This window comes from Zootoca vivipara, chromosome 9 (genome assembly GCF_963506605.1).
Source record: "Zootoca vivipara chromosome 9, rZooViv1.1, whole genome shotgun sequence".
Classification (NCBI taxonomy): Eukaryota; Metazoa; Chordata; class Lepidosauria; order Squamata; family Lacertidae; genus Zootoca; species Zootoca vivipara.
Window position 1 is genome coordinate 69,200,450 of NC_083284.1, and position 15,500 is coordinate 69,215,949.

Here is a 15,500-nt window from a genome sequence, read left to right on the forward strand (position 1 = left end):
AGCTTGAACTGATAGTATAAACTGATTCCTTTCTTCCCTTCCCTGCAGATGACGGTGAGTGGGAAGAGGAAGTTTACCTCATTTCATGCCTGAACGAGAACATATACTAGTCATCCATATTTGTTTTTTAAAAGTTTTATTGATAGCTATGGTATCTGAAAGCTTGGAAGGAGGGGGGTCGGCAGACTGTTGGTTGAGCAACTGTACCCATTCTCTCCCCCCAAAAAAGTTCAACAAATCTGGTCACTCCCCCCAAACAAAGCTCAACAACTGTGGGCAATGCTCCCCCCAAAAAAAGCTTGACAACTCTTGGCAATGACAATGGGTAGATCACTGCCAGTTTTATTTTACTGGGAGTAGATCGCAGTCTCTAGATAGTTGGATGTGCCTGGTATATACCCACATGTATTTTCAGATTAAGTGGTCCACAAATCTCTCGAAATAAATAAAATACAGTCAGGCATGTCCAACAGGTAGATCGTGATCTACTGGTAGATCACGGGGTGTTCCTGGTAGATCCTGGTTGATCTCTGCCCCCCCCCCAGCGATCTCCCAGCGATCTTACAAAAAAGAAGATTCCACCTCAACATTAGGAAGAACTTCCTGACAGTAAGAGCTGTTCGGCAGTGGAATTTGCTACCAAGGAGTGTGGTGGAGTCTCCTTCTTTGGAGGTCTTTAAGCAGAGGCTTGACAGGCATATGTCAAGAATGCTTTGATGGTGTTTCCTGCTTGGCAGGGGGTTGGACTGGATGGTCCTTGTGGTCTCTTCCAACTCTATGATTCTATTATTCTACTAGCTGACCCGGCCACGCGTTGCTGTCAGCCATATGTCAAGAATGCTTTGATGGTGTTTCCTGCTTGGCAGGGGGTTGGACTGGATGGTCCTTGTGGTCTCTTCCAACTCTATGATTCTATTATTCTACTAGCTGACCCGGCCACGTGTTGCTGTCAGCCATATGTCAAGAATGCTTTGATGGTGTTTCCTGCTTGGCAGGGGGTTGGACTGGATGGCCCTTGTGGTCTCTTCCAACTCTATGATTCTATGATTCCTTAGAAGAAGGGGGGAAAGCAAAACAACAACAACAACAACAACAACAACAACAACAACAACGTTGGCTTCCTACAAAAGCTAAACAACTCTTGCTTCCCAAGAAAGCTCAAAAACTTTGGGCAGATCACTGCTAGATTTTTTTTTATGACAATGGGTAGATCACTGCCAGTTTTTTTATACTGTGAGTAGATCGCAGTCTATTGGGAGTTGGACGTCCCTGAAATACACAAATAGCAGGTTAGGAACTATGCTACTCAACAAAAAACAAAAAAAGGAGAGAAAGACTATGGAACATTTATGAGCAAATGCAACTACAAGCACTTACAGGCTTCAGTTGAGAACTATGGAGTTAAGGCAAAACTAAAAGAGAAAAGAGAATTTGAAGGAGAAAGGTGAAAATTCTCTGGGAGTGAGTGACAGGTGTCTGCATCAAGGGAAAAAGAGGGAGCAGGAGTCTTGTGTGTAGCTGCAGAGTAGTGAGGTAGTGGAAATCATGGGAAACGGACAGTACTGCAGAGAGGTTTTTAAAGATCCAGCTTCAGTTCACTTGATTTTTTTTTTACTTCTGGAGTAGTAGGAAGGCACGGTCCCACTGCAGACTAGCAGTAATAAATATGATCTCTTTCAGACTTGATAGACTGATTTTTGCATCAGGAATTCCTGGCAGCTGTTACTCATCTGGTGGAAAACGGGTGATTCATCTCCAGCTCCAGATAAGCAGAGGCAGCTTTTGTGCCAGAGTGTCTATATGGAAAGCAGTCTCTGCAAAACAAACTAGTCTTTGAAACTACTGCAAGTTGACAGCTTGCAGCCGTACTACCCTCAATTTACTTGTAGAGGCTGCCTCTGAGAGTAACATCAAAGAATGGAGGAGATTGGTCTGCACAGCAGGGTTCCGACAAGCTGAGTTTCATTCACGAGGATTTTGTGAACTAGAGTTGAGCCCAGTTCTCTACTATCTGCGATACTGATTCTCCTTTACGGACACCATTCTTGACAATAGACACCTAAGCAAAGAATGGCAACTTAGTGCTAGAATTGCAGGGAGAATAATTAATCATTAAATCACATCCCACAAGTGAAAATAGGGAGAAAAGGTGTCTCTCTCCAAAGTAACTTAAATACAACTCCATAAAAAGCTTGTCGGGGTGGAGAGCTTAGCAAGCCTTCTGGAACTTGCTCAGACTTGAGATTTGACGATAATGTAAAAATAAACGTTTAGACGAGGCATAGGCAAACTCGGCCCTCCAGATGTTTTGGGACTACAACTCCCATCATCCCTAGCTAACAGGACCAGTGGTCAGGGATGATAGGAATTGTCGGCTCAAAACATCTGGAGGGCCGAGTTTGCCTTTGCCTGGTTTAGACCGTAGGTATTTCTAGTTATTCCTGCATTGCTATTATTTCTTTCCAGTCAGATCCCCCCTTTCCTCACTCTTTCTAGTACTCTAAAGCAGTGGTCCTCAACCTTGGGCCTCCAGATGTTTTTGGCCTACAACTCCCATGATCCCTAGCTAGCAGGACCAGTGGTCAGGGATGATGGGAATTGTAGTCTCAAAAGATCTGGAGGCCCAAGGTTGAGGACCACTGCTCTAAAGGACTTCTAACTGGCCCTCTTGTGTAGGAAAACAAAATTATGTCATTCAAAGGGGCAATACAGAATTCTTGTAATGCTCCTAACTAAAAAAGTTGTTTGCCTATCTAGGGCACAAAGCCTACCATGAAGTTCCTTGCTAATTGGGCAATATTTCTGCGAAGCTCTCTTCATGGTAAACTCCAAATAATTGCCATTCAGAGCCTAGGGCTTGCCGATCAGAAGGTCGGCGGTTTGAATCCCCGTGATGGAGTGAGCTCCCGTTGTTCGTTCCCAGCTCCTGCCAACCTAGCAGTTCGAAAGCACGTCAAAGTGCAAGTAGATAAATAGGTACCACTCTGGCGAGAAGGTAAACGGCATTTCCGTGTGTTGCTCTGGTTTGCCAGAAGTGGCTTAGTCATGCTGGCCACATGACCCGGAAGCTGTACGCCTGCTCACTTGGCCAGTAAAGTGAGATGAGTGCCGCAACCCCAGAGTTGTCCGTGACTGGACCTAACTGTCAGGGGTCCCTTTACCCTTTACCAACCTAGCACAGCATACCTTTTGCAGTGTGGTTGCTGTCAACAGCCTTACACTTTTTGTTTTTTTTTTTTTTGTTTTACATTTAGCTCACTCTCCCCTATTGTTTTCTTTTAAATGCCACTTTTTCCTTAAGGGCCTATGCTACTGGCCTACTTAACCTTCCCAGATAACTTCCCTCTGCATTAGCCTGCTCTATTGTTCAGGCAGTTTATTTTATCTGACAGTCGTGGGAGATGATTTACTGTATTGCCCTCTGCTACTTCCATTGTACAGTATGTTTAAGAGCCATGGCAGATGTGAGTGCACTACCACAATACCTGGTGCTCCAGAGTTCTTCCAGTTAAGAGTGCAAAATTTTGCAGAGTAATGGACACCAAAGTAGAAGCTGAACTAAGGAAATAATTAGGGAGGAGATCAAGTTTGAGTTTCCTTATTTTATATGCTGTAGTGAACTGTTTTCAAAGTGTCTCACAAATGACACACATCAGATTATTTTCAAAATGCAAAACATTGGCGGGGAGGGGGAATTTGTTAGGAAACATATAAATAAATTCAAATTAGACAAAAGCCAATTCAACAGACATATAATAAAATTCAGTATTATAATGAAATCAATCACCTTCTGCACACACACACACACATTCTTCCAAATGATTATCTTTTGCAGTGATTTCACGATAGAGACAACTGGTCAGCTTCCTTGCTTTTTTAAGGAACATTGTAAAAGACTTTCTTTGACCTCGCTAGACAATACTACTGTACAGTAGGGAATAAAAAGTGAATTGAATTGTTTCTGACAGCAAAGTAACTTGTCAGTTCCTATATCTTGTTGCGTAGGAATTCATCTGTTTCTACTGCTTATTCTTTGCTTTGAAAGGCTAGGCAAAACAAAAAACAAAAAAAAAAACCCAAGGAGGAATCTTGGTGAGAAGAAAAAGGAGTAGAGGATGGGAGGAGTAGTGAAGGAGTAAATTACCCAAGAATGAAATATATGTATTGTATTGCAGTTGGACTGCTGGGCTGCATGTCCTGGTGTGAGGGCTCAGAACATTCTGTTGCTCAGGGAACTAAACAGTTGGCTGTCCAAGCTGTGTGAGAGCAGAGAGCGTTGTCAGTTTGGCTGGCATTAGCACCACACATAGGGGGCAGGCTGAGAACTGGGGAAGGCCCCAGGATATAGTGGTGGTTAAGTGACAGGATCTGAAATGTAAGAAGGCTGAAGGAGGGCTTCAGGGTAGACAATGATGTGAGAAACAAGAATCTGAGGGTGTGCAGTGAAGGGTGTGTGTGACAGGTGAGAAAACCACACTCTGTGTTTTCACTCTAGAAAGAAAGCATGGAAACCTACACAAACACATTTGTTAAACTGGTTTCTCTTATAAATGAGGGAAGGAATGGCTTTTCTCCAGCATATGTTTCCCTGACAAAGCTGTATCCTTTCAGGTAAAATGGACCAACATCTTTCTCTGGTCCTTTATGATGTCACTCAAGTGTTGCTCAGGTGTTCTGAGGAGATGGTGCTCTCAAGCTGCTTTTCAATATTGCAGGTTGCCAGATCCCCCTGCATCTCATAGCTGCTCTGTCTCCTGTTGCAGTTTTGTTCCACCTCTATCTGCCAGGGTCACTTGCAGAAATCAAAATCTCTCCTAACTGGCTGTACAGTACTTCACAAACTCCTCACATCATATTCTTCTTCCACCATTCCTTCTCCCTGTCCCTCCCTGACCCCATCCTCACTTTCCTTCTTCCTAGCAGTTGTCAAGGCTTCCCAAAACTCTCTTTGCTCATTCCCTGTTTTCCCCGGGCAACTAGCCTTATGAAATCTATTAAAACCAAACGGAGACCTTAAACCTCTCATCGTGGAACATGAATATACGTACATTTGTCATGGAGGCTTGAGGGAAAGGATTAAAAAAACTAATGTGTGAGAGAGGGCTCTGAACAGAACTTAAGGGTGAGATGTTGTGAAGAAAGAGGAATACTGAGGAGATGGGTCACTGTGGCTAAAAGAGTTGGGAGTGTGACCTCAAAAGGAAGAAACCCGAGAAACAGTGGGTGGGGGGAGACACAGAGTTGAAGAAAGGAGGAGCCAAGGAAAAGGTAGAAACATGGCAGAACTCAAAAGCAGGAGTATGTTTTCATACCATTGCCCCCAAAAAAGTGGGCTACTAAAAGAGAGTTGGTGGGCTGGGTGTTTTGGGTGAAGAAACCAAAGGGACATGGTATTGCTGGTCCCTGCCAGGGAAATTGTGCAGTCACTGCAGTTTTGTGAACTGGCAGACCTAAAGCGGCATTGAGGACAACAACAAAAAGGAGTGTGTGTTTGTGCATGTGAGACACACACTGAATTTCACATGATTGTAACTAACCAGAGAGTTCTTTGTCTGTAGATTTCTAGGGCCGTATTCTAATATTGCTACTCTTGTATCTATTCTCCAAGCGGTTCTGTTTTCTTGAAACAAGGTCATGGGATACTTTTTTTGTGGTAGTTTTATTTACACAAAATAAACAGGCTGAGCATGGGTAAAAGTATAGCTGAACTCCAAGAGATGTGCCAAATTTGTTGCACCCCTTCAGATTTCTAGGGGAACGCAGCCAGCCGCAAAATACTGTTAGCTTCCAGAATCTAAAACTTACCCGTCCTCTGATTCTCTGTGACTCTACTCTTTCACATCCAAAGCTACCTCAATAACATGACCCCCAGCCAGGTGTCAGGAAGGAATATACGTAGTTTCTGGTTTATTTAGTTTCTGAGGCAATGCAATACCTCTAGCTTACATAACAAAGGAGATCTGGCCAGGGCAATTTATATAACAAAAAAAAAACCTTTTAGTAGTACAGTACTCCTTTTCTCCAGACCTCAGTTTTCTAACTATAGAATCACGTGGCTGGAGGAGATCCCAGAAGTAATTTAGTCCAACCCCAATGCTATAAAAATATTTTTCCCTCTGAATTATTTCCTTCAAAGAGGACCCACCCAACTTACTTTATATAGCAACAAAAGTGCATGTTTTCTAACCCATCCAAGCTTTCCTTTTATCTCGTAATTAATCTTTAATAGTAAATTAGGTTTATTTCTGACCTTTCCATGCACTCTACTTTTTGATAAAGAGAAGTTCCACGTCAGTTGGATCGAAAAAGTACACCATGTTAATGAATCCAGTAATGTAAGCTAATAGAATTTGAACTAATTTAATTTTTTTTGTAGTCTCTGTCAGTGCCGGGTAAAATAAGACAGCTTAGATCATCTATTACATACATAAGCCTGTGAAAGCAATTTGGGGGGATATGTATTTGGAAAAGGAGGAAATTATGGAAGTAACTGATAGACAAAGCTCTGAACAATAGTCTTATGATTAGTAAAGACAAGTTAATGCTATGGTGCATTTCACTTCCCACTCTCTCCCCCCCCCCCGGTTCTATTTTTACCATTTGTGTGCCATTGATTGATTTGGCAGTTCTTAAAAGGACTATTTCTACCCTTAAAGGGCACCTGTGGTGTACAGTATTAGGGCCAGGGAGACATGGGTTCAGAGCCCCCACTTAGCCATAATGCAAACTTGAGTCAGCCTTCTCATTAGTGGCGTCCACCCTGTGGAATGCCCTCCCATCAGATGTCAAGGAAATAAACAACTATCAGACTTTAAGAAGACATCTGAAGGCAGCCCTGTTTAGGGAAGTTTTTAATGTTTGATGTTTGGTGTTTTATCGTGTTTTTCATATTCTGTTGGGAGCCACCCAGAGCAGCTGGGGAAACCCAGCCTGATGAGCAGGGTATAAATAATAAGATTATTACTATTATTATTGCTACTACTACTATTACTACTACTATTACTTCTCAACCCACCATATCTCACAGAGTTGTTGTGAGATAAAATGGCAGGAACTGTGTATACCAGCCTGACCTCCTTGGACATACATTTGCTTGCAAAAACATACTGGTACATGACATACATTTGCTTGCAGCAACAAACAGCAGCAACAACAACAACAACTGAGAACCAGTAGGCTATAGTGGAGTGGTTACAACACCACACGTGATCAGAGGGGACCATTCAACCATGAATCTCAGCAGATGAACTCCAAGAGATGTGCCAAATTTGTTGCACCCCTTCAGATTTCCAGCGGAATCCAGCCAGCTTTCCATCTCTTAGTTTAAGCTACTTCATTGTACTATTTCATTGAACTCAGCTCCAACACCTCTCAGGTGGGCACCATTGCCATTCTAAGAGAACAAGTGGAAAGTACATGGTGAGCTCCAGCATCCCCTTTTCTAGAAAAATAGCACTGGATGAGAGGAAGCTGATTGAAGCCTCCCCTCCAAAATGGGGAAATAGAAGCCGACATTGGGGAAATTTAATGAAAAATTCACTGCCAGTCTCCAAATTAGGCTCATCAGTAATAAGATGGGTTCAGAGTGTGAACAGGAAGTGTTCAGTAGTAGGCCAAATAATTATACTGATTATTGAATTTGTATTTATTATTTTGTTTCCTTTTTCATTTTTGATACATCTTGTTGAAGAGTTTGGGAAATCTATTAATGTCTCCGAAAGCCATAGCAGTACTTTGCCTGCCTTCAGCAAACAGACTGGTGGGTACTGCGGTTTATTTATTATGCATTTCTTATGAAAATTCTTACCAAGGCATCAAAACAATTTCCCAGGGCAGCTTACAGCACATAAGAAAATACCATGAAAGAATAATTTAAGCAAAACGCATGAATGCCAGCAGCAGCAATTCTGATGCAGAGGGTGTTGCTTCGGAATGCTTGTTTTGTTTGTTGAAATATCCTGATGCTTAATCTTTCTGAGAATGAGGGTGCAGCACCTCTATACAGAGGGACTCCCATTGGGCTGAAGAGAGTCTATCCCTCCTTAATGCATGTTCAGTGCAGCAGGGGCAACATGAGGAATAGGAAGTCTTTGCATGCCTGTCCTTAGGCAGAAGCTGAGGGGAAGGGCACCTTTCAAATGTCAAAGATAGCAACTCCTGCTAATATTTGGGGGGGCGGGGAGCTTGTAGTACACTATTGCTTTTTATGGACAGCGCTCACGTTTGCACTGGAGCAAAGAAAAAATATCAAAGGAACCAGAGGTTTGGCACATTGTCAAGACATCAATGCCTGGGCATTAGAAGAGGGGGGGAGGGGGGAAAACTAAGATCATGGCCACTGGTCCCATCACCTCCTGGCAAACAGTAGGGGGAGAAATGGAGGTAGTGAGAGGTTTCACTTTCTTGGGCTCCATGATCACTGCAGATGGTGAAGCAGTCACGAAATTAAAAGACGCCTGCTGCTTGGGAGAAAAGCAATGACAAACCTAGACAGCATCTTAAAAAGCAGAGACATCACCTTGCCGACAAAGGTCCATATAGTTAAAGCTATGGTTTCCCCAGTAGTGATGTATGGAAGTGAGAGCTGGACCATAAAGAAGGCTGATCGCCGAAGAATTGATGCTTTTGAATTATGGTGCTGGAGGAGACTCTTGTGAGTCCCATGGACTGCAAGAAGATCAAACCTATCCGTTCTGAAGGAAATCAGCCCTGAGTGCTCACTGGAAGGACAGATCCTGAAGCTGAGGCTCCAATACTTTGGGCCACCTGATGAGAAGAGAAGACTCCCTGGAAAAGACCCTGATGTTGGGAAAGATTCAGGGCACTAGGAGAAGGGGACGAAAGAGGACGAGATGGCTGGACAGTGAAGCTACCAACATGAGTCTGACCAAACTGCGGGAGGCAGTGGAAGACAGGGGTGCCTGGCGTGCTCTGGTCCATGGGGTCATGAAGTGTTGGACACGACGAAATGACTAAAAAACAATGGAAAGGAAAATGGTTTGCAGAAACAGAGAGGAAATTGTTTTCCTAACAGCTTAGGGTAAGTATCCCAGAAGAGTGCTTTGACTTGAAGGTCAAAAACAACAGCAACTCTCTGCCCCCTGGGGACATTTCAAGAAGAATTAGTGGCAGGGCAGGCATGAGACTTGCCAGTGTAAAATCTGCCAAAGCTTTCTCATCACAGGTCAACTGGGACAACCTATTTATCAGTTCCTTTTGTGTAGTATTGAAAATGTAAAAAGATTAAGAACCCCTGGACGGTTAAGTCCAGTCAAAGACGACTATGGGGTTGCGGCGCTCACCTCTCTTTCAGGCAGAGGGAGCCAGCATTTGTCCACAGACAGCTTTCTGGGTCATGTGGCCGACATGACTAAACCGCTTCTGGCACAATGGGACACTGTGACGGAAGCCAGAGCGCATGGAAATCCCATTTACCTTCTTGCCACAGTAGTACAGTAGTACCTATTTATCTACTTGCACTGGCATGCTTTCAAACTGCTAGGTTGGCAGGAGCTGAGACAGAAAAACGGGAGCTCACTCCATCAAGTCCCCTCTCTGAAAAATTGCTGAAGAGAGGTAGAAAAAAAGATGGAAACTGATAACACACATAAGGAAATGGAAAATAGAAACTGAGAGGATATCAAATGGACGAAGACAAAATAAATTTATTAATTTGAGGGATTTCTGAAAAAAACACTCCTCCAGAGATTATATACACACAACACAGTGTTGATATCCTACCTAAAGACTCTCAGAGGGGTCCTGATCCAGCTAGGAAGCCTGCTTCCACATGCATATCCCATGAGCTGCCAGAGGTACAACAAGAGTTGCTTGTACATTTTCTCTCCTGATACAACTGTTAGGTTTGGCAATTGCAGAGTCCCTTTAAAAAACCGAAATCAGTATACAATTGGCAAACAGTTTGGGAGGGAAGACCTGGCCCCACTCCTCTGTTCAGCTGTTCAGCTAAGATGTAACTTAGTCATGTTCAGTAATTTCAGTGGGTATAAAAAGGTAAAGGGACCCCTGACCATTAGGTCCAGTCGTGACCGACTCTGGGGTTGCGCGCTCATCTCGCATTATTGGCCGAGGGAGCCGGCGTATAGCTTCCAGGTCATGTGGCCAGCATGACAAAGCCGCTTCTGGCAAACCAGAGCAGCACATGGAAACACCGTTTACCTTCCCGCTGTAGTGGTTCCTATTTATCTACTTGTATTTTGACGTGCTTTCGAGCTGCTAGGTTGGCAGGAGCTGGGACCAAGCAACGGAAGCTCACCCTGTCACAGGGATTCGAACCGCCGACCTTCTGATCAGCAAGCCCTAGGCTCAGTGGTTTAACCACAGCGCCACCTGGGTCCCTTAAAAAGGTAAAGGGACCCCTGACCATTAGGTCCAGTCGGAGTAAAACTTTGTTGAATGTCACCCTGTGCTTTTAGCTTTCCAAAAAGCTGCCTAGGCACTTTGTTTTTGGGTGGTTGTTTTTCCCAAAATGAAATCCCAATACTCATGGTCGAAACCAATAAAGGATGTGTATGATATGACACATTTTTATAAGAATAAGTCATCTCTTTGCCTTGAGCCACTGCTCAGTTCTCGAGGAGAATTAAACACGGACACATTTCCCCATCTCTCTCCTGACACAGGTCATCATACAGGGTGACCAATTCTTCAGTGGCAAGAGATGGAACAAGAAAAATCCTGACAATCTTTTCTGTGGGTTGTAACTTTCCATTGAACCAGATGGGGGCGATTTATAAAAACATGCCACTTTGATTGATTTCAAGGATGTTCTTACCTTGTAGTGCCATTTTTCTGTAATTCGGATCATGTAAATTTACACTAAGAAGTTAACTTCTTAGTCACTGCCGGTCTCGCTCAGTCACAGTTGGCTACATTTGGAATATGCCGAGTTTCGGTTGCTATGACAATGAACAAGCCGGGCCAGATTTAAAAATAAAGTTTGTCATTTTGCGTTGGTCCGCATATTACCGAGGATACTGCAGTTATAGAAACACAACATGCTGATTAGAAACCTCAATAAATACCAGCCCTATGCAGAGTGAGATTATATATGAAATATAATTAGTGAAGAAGCATTAATCCACGACAGACAAATCTATGAGGTATTGTCATTTATTGAACAGAATGTGACCCCCCCTTTTTTTAAAAAAATAAATAACCCTGTTAACTCTAAATGATAAGTAACTATTCCTCTCAGGGAAAATCTTATTTTTAGACCTTACGAAATTGCAGTTTTACCCCTTTTCTATAAGGATATTATAGAACTCGAAAAGGTTCAGAAAAGGGCAAGCAAAATAATCAACCATTTAGAGCACCTCTGTAATGAATGAGTAAAGTTTTTAGGGGCATTCTAGTTTAGAAAAGAAAGAAGATTAACAGAATTGTGTGGCAGTGTGCTGTAGTGGTTAGAACATTGGACGAAGATAAAAGAGCTGCTTATACATTCTTGTGGAAGTCTTTGTGACTTACAAGTATAGACTTTTGTACATAAAATCAAAACCAATTTCACAGCCCTCCAAAATGGTCTAATGACCTCATGAGCTTCCAGTATTTACAGAATGTTTCAGGCACAGAGGTAAGAACATTCCAGGGCAATTCTTCTCATTGCCTGTAGATGGAAATTTCGTGAGGTCCATACAGAATGCCAAAGAAAGGAACTCCTAACTTTTTGTAGGACAGGACGCTCTATTTCCTGCAGCTATGTGAAATCCTATTGCTTTCTATGGGCAGCTCCCACTTTTGCACTGGGGACAATTGCCATCATCAAAGGAATCAGAGGTTTGGCACATTGTGTGAGTTCATAGTAGAGAAATACTGAGACACTGAATGTCTCAGTGAGGAAAGAAGAATAGACAGCAGAAGGCACACATGCCGCCTTGCCCCCGCAATTGAAGGGGCTGGGCCCACGCAACACCACTCGCCCATGCTGCAGGGTGTGCTGATGTATCATGTGGATGCCCCGTGGCTTGCACATGTGATTCGAGCACAGCCCTGAGTGTGTGTGCATGGCTGCTATGGAACTTTGAGAGGGCCCAGCCCCTTCATTGAATTACTTGGTGTGCCTGGCAGAAGGAGGGAAGAAGCTGATCCACTCAGGGCCCTAACAGCTTAGAGCTTTTGTTGTTGTTTAGTCGTTTAGTTGTGTCCGACTCTTCGTGACCCCATGAACCATAGCACGCCAGGCACTCCTGTCTTGCACTGCCTCCCGCAGTTTGGTCAAACTCATGTTCGTAGCTTCGAGAACACTGTCCAACCATCTCATCCTCTGTCGTCCCCTTCTCCTAGTGCCCTCAATCTTTCCCAACATCAGGGTCTTTTCCAGGGAGTCTTCTCTTCTCATGAGGTGGCCAAAGTATTGGAGCCTCAGCTTCACGACCTGTCCTTCCAGTGAGCACTCAGGGCTGATTTCCTTAAGAATGGATAGGCTTGATCTTCTTGCAGTCCATGGGACTCTCAAGAGTCTCCTCCAGCACCATAATTCAAAAGCATCAATTCTTCAGCGATCAGCCTTCTTTATTGTCCAGCTCTCACTTCCATACATCACTACTGGGAAAACCATAGCTTTACCTATACGGACCTTTGTAGGCAAGGTGATGTCTCTGCTTTTAAAGATGTTGTCTAGGTTTGTCAATGCTTTTCTCCCAAGAAGCAGGCGTCTTTTAATTTCGTGACTGCTGTCACCATCTGCAGTGATCAAGGAGCCCAAGAAAGTAAAATCTCTCACTCCCTCCATTTCTTCCCCTTCTATTTGCCAGGAGTTGATGGGACCAGTGGCCATGATCTTTGTTTTTTTGATGTTGAGCTTCAGACCATATTTTGCAGCTTAGAGCAGGCACCCCCAAACTTTGGCCCTCCAGATGTTTTGGACTACAAGTCCCATCTTCCCTGACCACTGGTCCTGTTATCTAGGGATCATGGGAGTTGTAGGCCAAAACAGTTGTAGGCTGGAGGGCCGCAGTTTGGGGATGCCTGGCTTAAGAGTGAGCATCTTGCAGGGTGGCTTTGAGTTTGAGGTGGTGCACACAGTCAGTTTATAAACAACAACAACCCCATGCAACATTTCAAGAAAAGGAGGGGAGAATAAGAAAACAATTTCCTTTTTCTACAGATTCTACAGATCTGCCAAAGCATTTATCAAAGGGAAGGATTATGTGGTCCCCACATGCTAAATTTAACTAGGTGTGTTCCTGTGCCCCCCAAAGATTGTTAAAATAGGCCTTTTTGTTGAGGAGGAGGAGGATATTTCATGAAGAAGGGTTCTCCATGTCAGTTCATCTTTACTAATATATAAACCACCTTTTGTAGGGGAAAAAGTATATGGTTGTTATTATTGCTCTCAAACTGCTAAGAAAATTAGGTGCTGTATCTATCCACATACAGATGTGTCCTATTACAAATGATTTTTTTTTGTTACCTTACAAAAGGTTCTTTTTCAAGGACGCTGTTGAAAAATCTTCCAAGAACCATATGCTAGACAAATGTCAGCTCTGTTGCCTTAACTTAGAAACATGTATAAATACATTGTAAATGTACACTTGTCTAATGTTGTACATTTGCGATTTTTAGATTTTCATAGTTTGTTCAAGCATGTCGCTGCATGAGTTTGAGAATGCTGTCTTGCAACATAGCAGGCAGAATCAGGTGAACCTGCCTATTTTTGAACGGACTAAGTGCGCTTGTGTTACTTCAGTTACATAGTCCTGTGCATGTTTTCCCAGAAGTAAGTCCCTCTGTGTTCAGCGGTAGAAGTGTGCTTTAGGATTGCAGCCTTAAAAGACTTTTGTCAGTGTCAACCCTTTGCTCTCAGTGGGACAACTCTAGAGGAGGCTGTTGCCTAGCCACAGCTTTTGCAGCACAATTGCCTTCAGTTCCCTAGAAGGCAAAGCTCACGCCTCATTAACCAACATATTCTCCAGATCCATTCTCACAAAGCTGAAAGGCTCAAATAAATGCGCAAAGCATCACACAGACCTTGTTCTGGAAAGGTGGAATGCAACCCTCCTATATATAAAAGTACATCTTAAATTTCTGTTTGGTAAAATTAGGATGTGTACTGGCCCCTTACTTCTGTCAAGCAGTTTTAGCAAAGAAACATGCCCTACAGTTTCCTTGTTAACACTTTGAGAACATTGTGGTGTAAATTTGCAAAGCTAGCATGTTTTAAGGTTGATTTCTGCCTTTCCTGTCCTGTGAAGGAAGATATAAAGATCATACACTGAAGTCTCTTAACTCTCTTTGGGCCCCCAAATTCTCACATGGGTGTTTCTGGCCATGTGTGTGAGAGTCATTAAAGCGTTTGTTTTTATCTAAGGTGTTGGATTAGATCTGGGCCAAGTTATTTAGGTGACCTTGAGCCAAGCATCTCCCTCAGCCTATCAGACTTCACAGGGCAGTTGGAAAAATACAATGAGGCAGGTGGGGGAGAACACTGCCTTGAGCTGCTGTGAGGAAAAGAGAGTTATACATAATACCGTGGTACCTTGGTACTCAAACAACTCGGAACCCAAACACTGCAAATCCAGAATTAAGTGTTCCGGTTTGCGAACTTTTTTCGGAAGCTGAACGTGCTCCGTTTTGAGTGCCACACTTCCATTTTGAGTGTTACGCTGAGGTCTGTCCGGTTTTGCTATTTATTTTGCGTTTTTGTTTTTACAGCTCTTTTTTTTTGTGACTGTGTGGAACCCAATTCAGCTACTTGATTGATTGATTGATTGATTGATTGTGGGACTGCAGTACATTGTTTATTGCTTTCATTTTATGGTTCAGTGGTCTCGTTAGATAGTAAAATTCATGTTAAATTGCTGTTTGAGGGGTTGTTTTTAAAAGTCTGGAATGGATTAATCCATTTTGCATTACTTTCTATGGGAAAGCATGCCTTGGTTTTGGAAAGGTACCACTGTAAAAAAAAAACAGTGCTTTTTTCTGGGAGTACTGAAGGGTATACTCACTTCTTGGTGAGCACTGGTACCTTTTTCTCTCTCTCTTAAAAAAGCACTGTATAAGAAATAGGATTTATTCCCCAGAATTGGGCTGAATTCTGCCGTAGCTTAGAAAAGTTCTGGTATAGTACTCGTATCAAACACCATTATGCTTGTTTGAGAGACAGAAAGAGAGTGAGAGAGGTGTATAGAAAACGGAGTCAGTGTTAATCTCTTTTGAAATAAGAATCTGGCCTAGAAAGATTTGAAAGACAAATCCTAACCAGCCTGAATGGCACCCTGTCCCCCTTTACAGTGTTGTTGTTATTTAGTCGTTTAGTCGTGTCCGACTCTTCGTGACCCCATGGACCATAGCACGCCAGGCACTCCTGTCTTCCACTGCCTCCCACAGTTTGGTCAAACTCATGTTCGGAGCTTTGAGAACAGTGTCCAACCATCTCGTCCTCTGTCGTCCCCTTCTCCTAGTGCCCTCCATCTTTCCCAACACCAGGGTCTTTTCCATGGAGTCATCTCTTCTCATGAGGTGGCCAAAGTATTGGA

The 15,500-nt window shown here is 43.2% G+C and overlaps 1 protein-coding gene across 1 annotated transcript in view; it reads left to right on the forward strand.

The window, feature by feature from the left end:
- Positions 1-15,500, forward strand: part of KCNIP4 (potassium voltage-gated channel interacting protein 4) — a 243,163-nt gene that overhangs the window by 26,879 nt on the left and 200,784 nt on the right. The gene's annotated exons all lie outside the window — the stretch shown is intronic.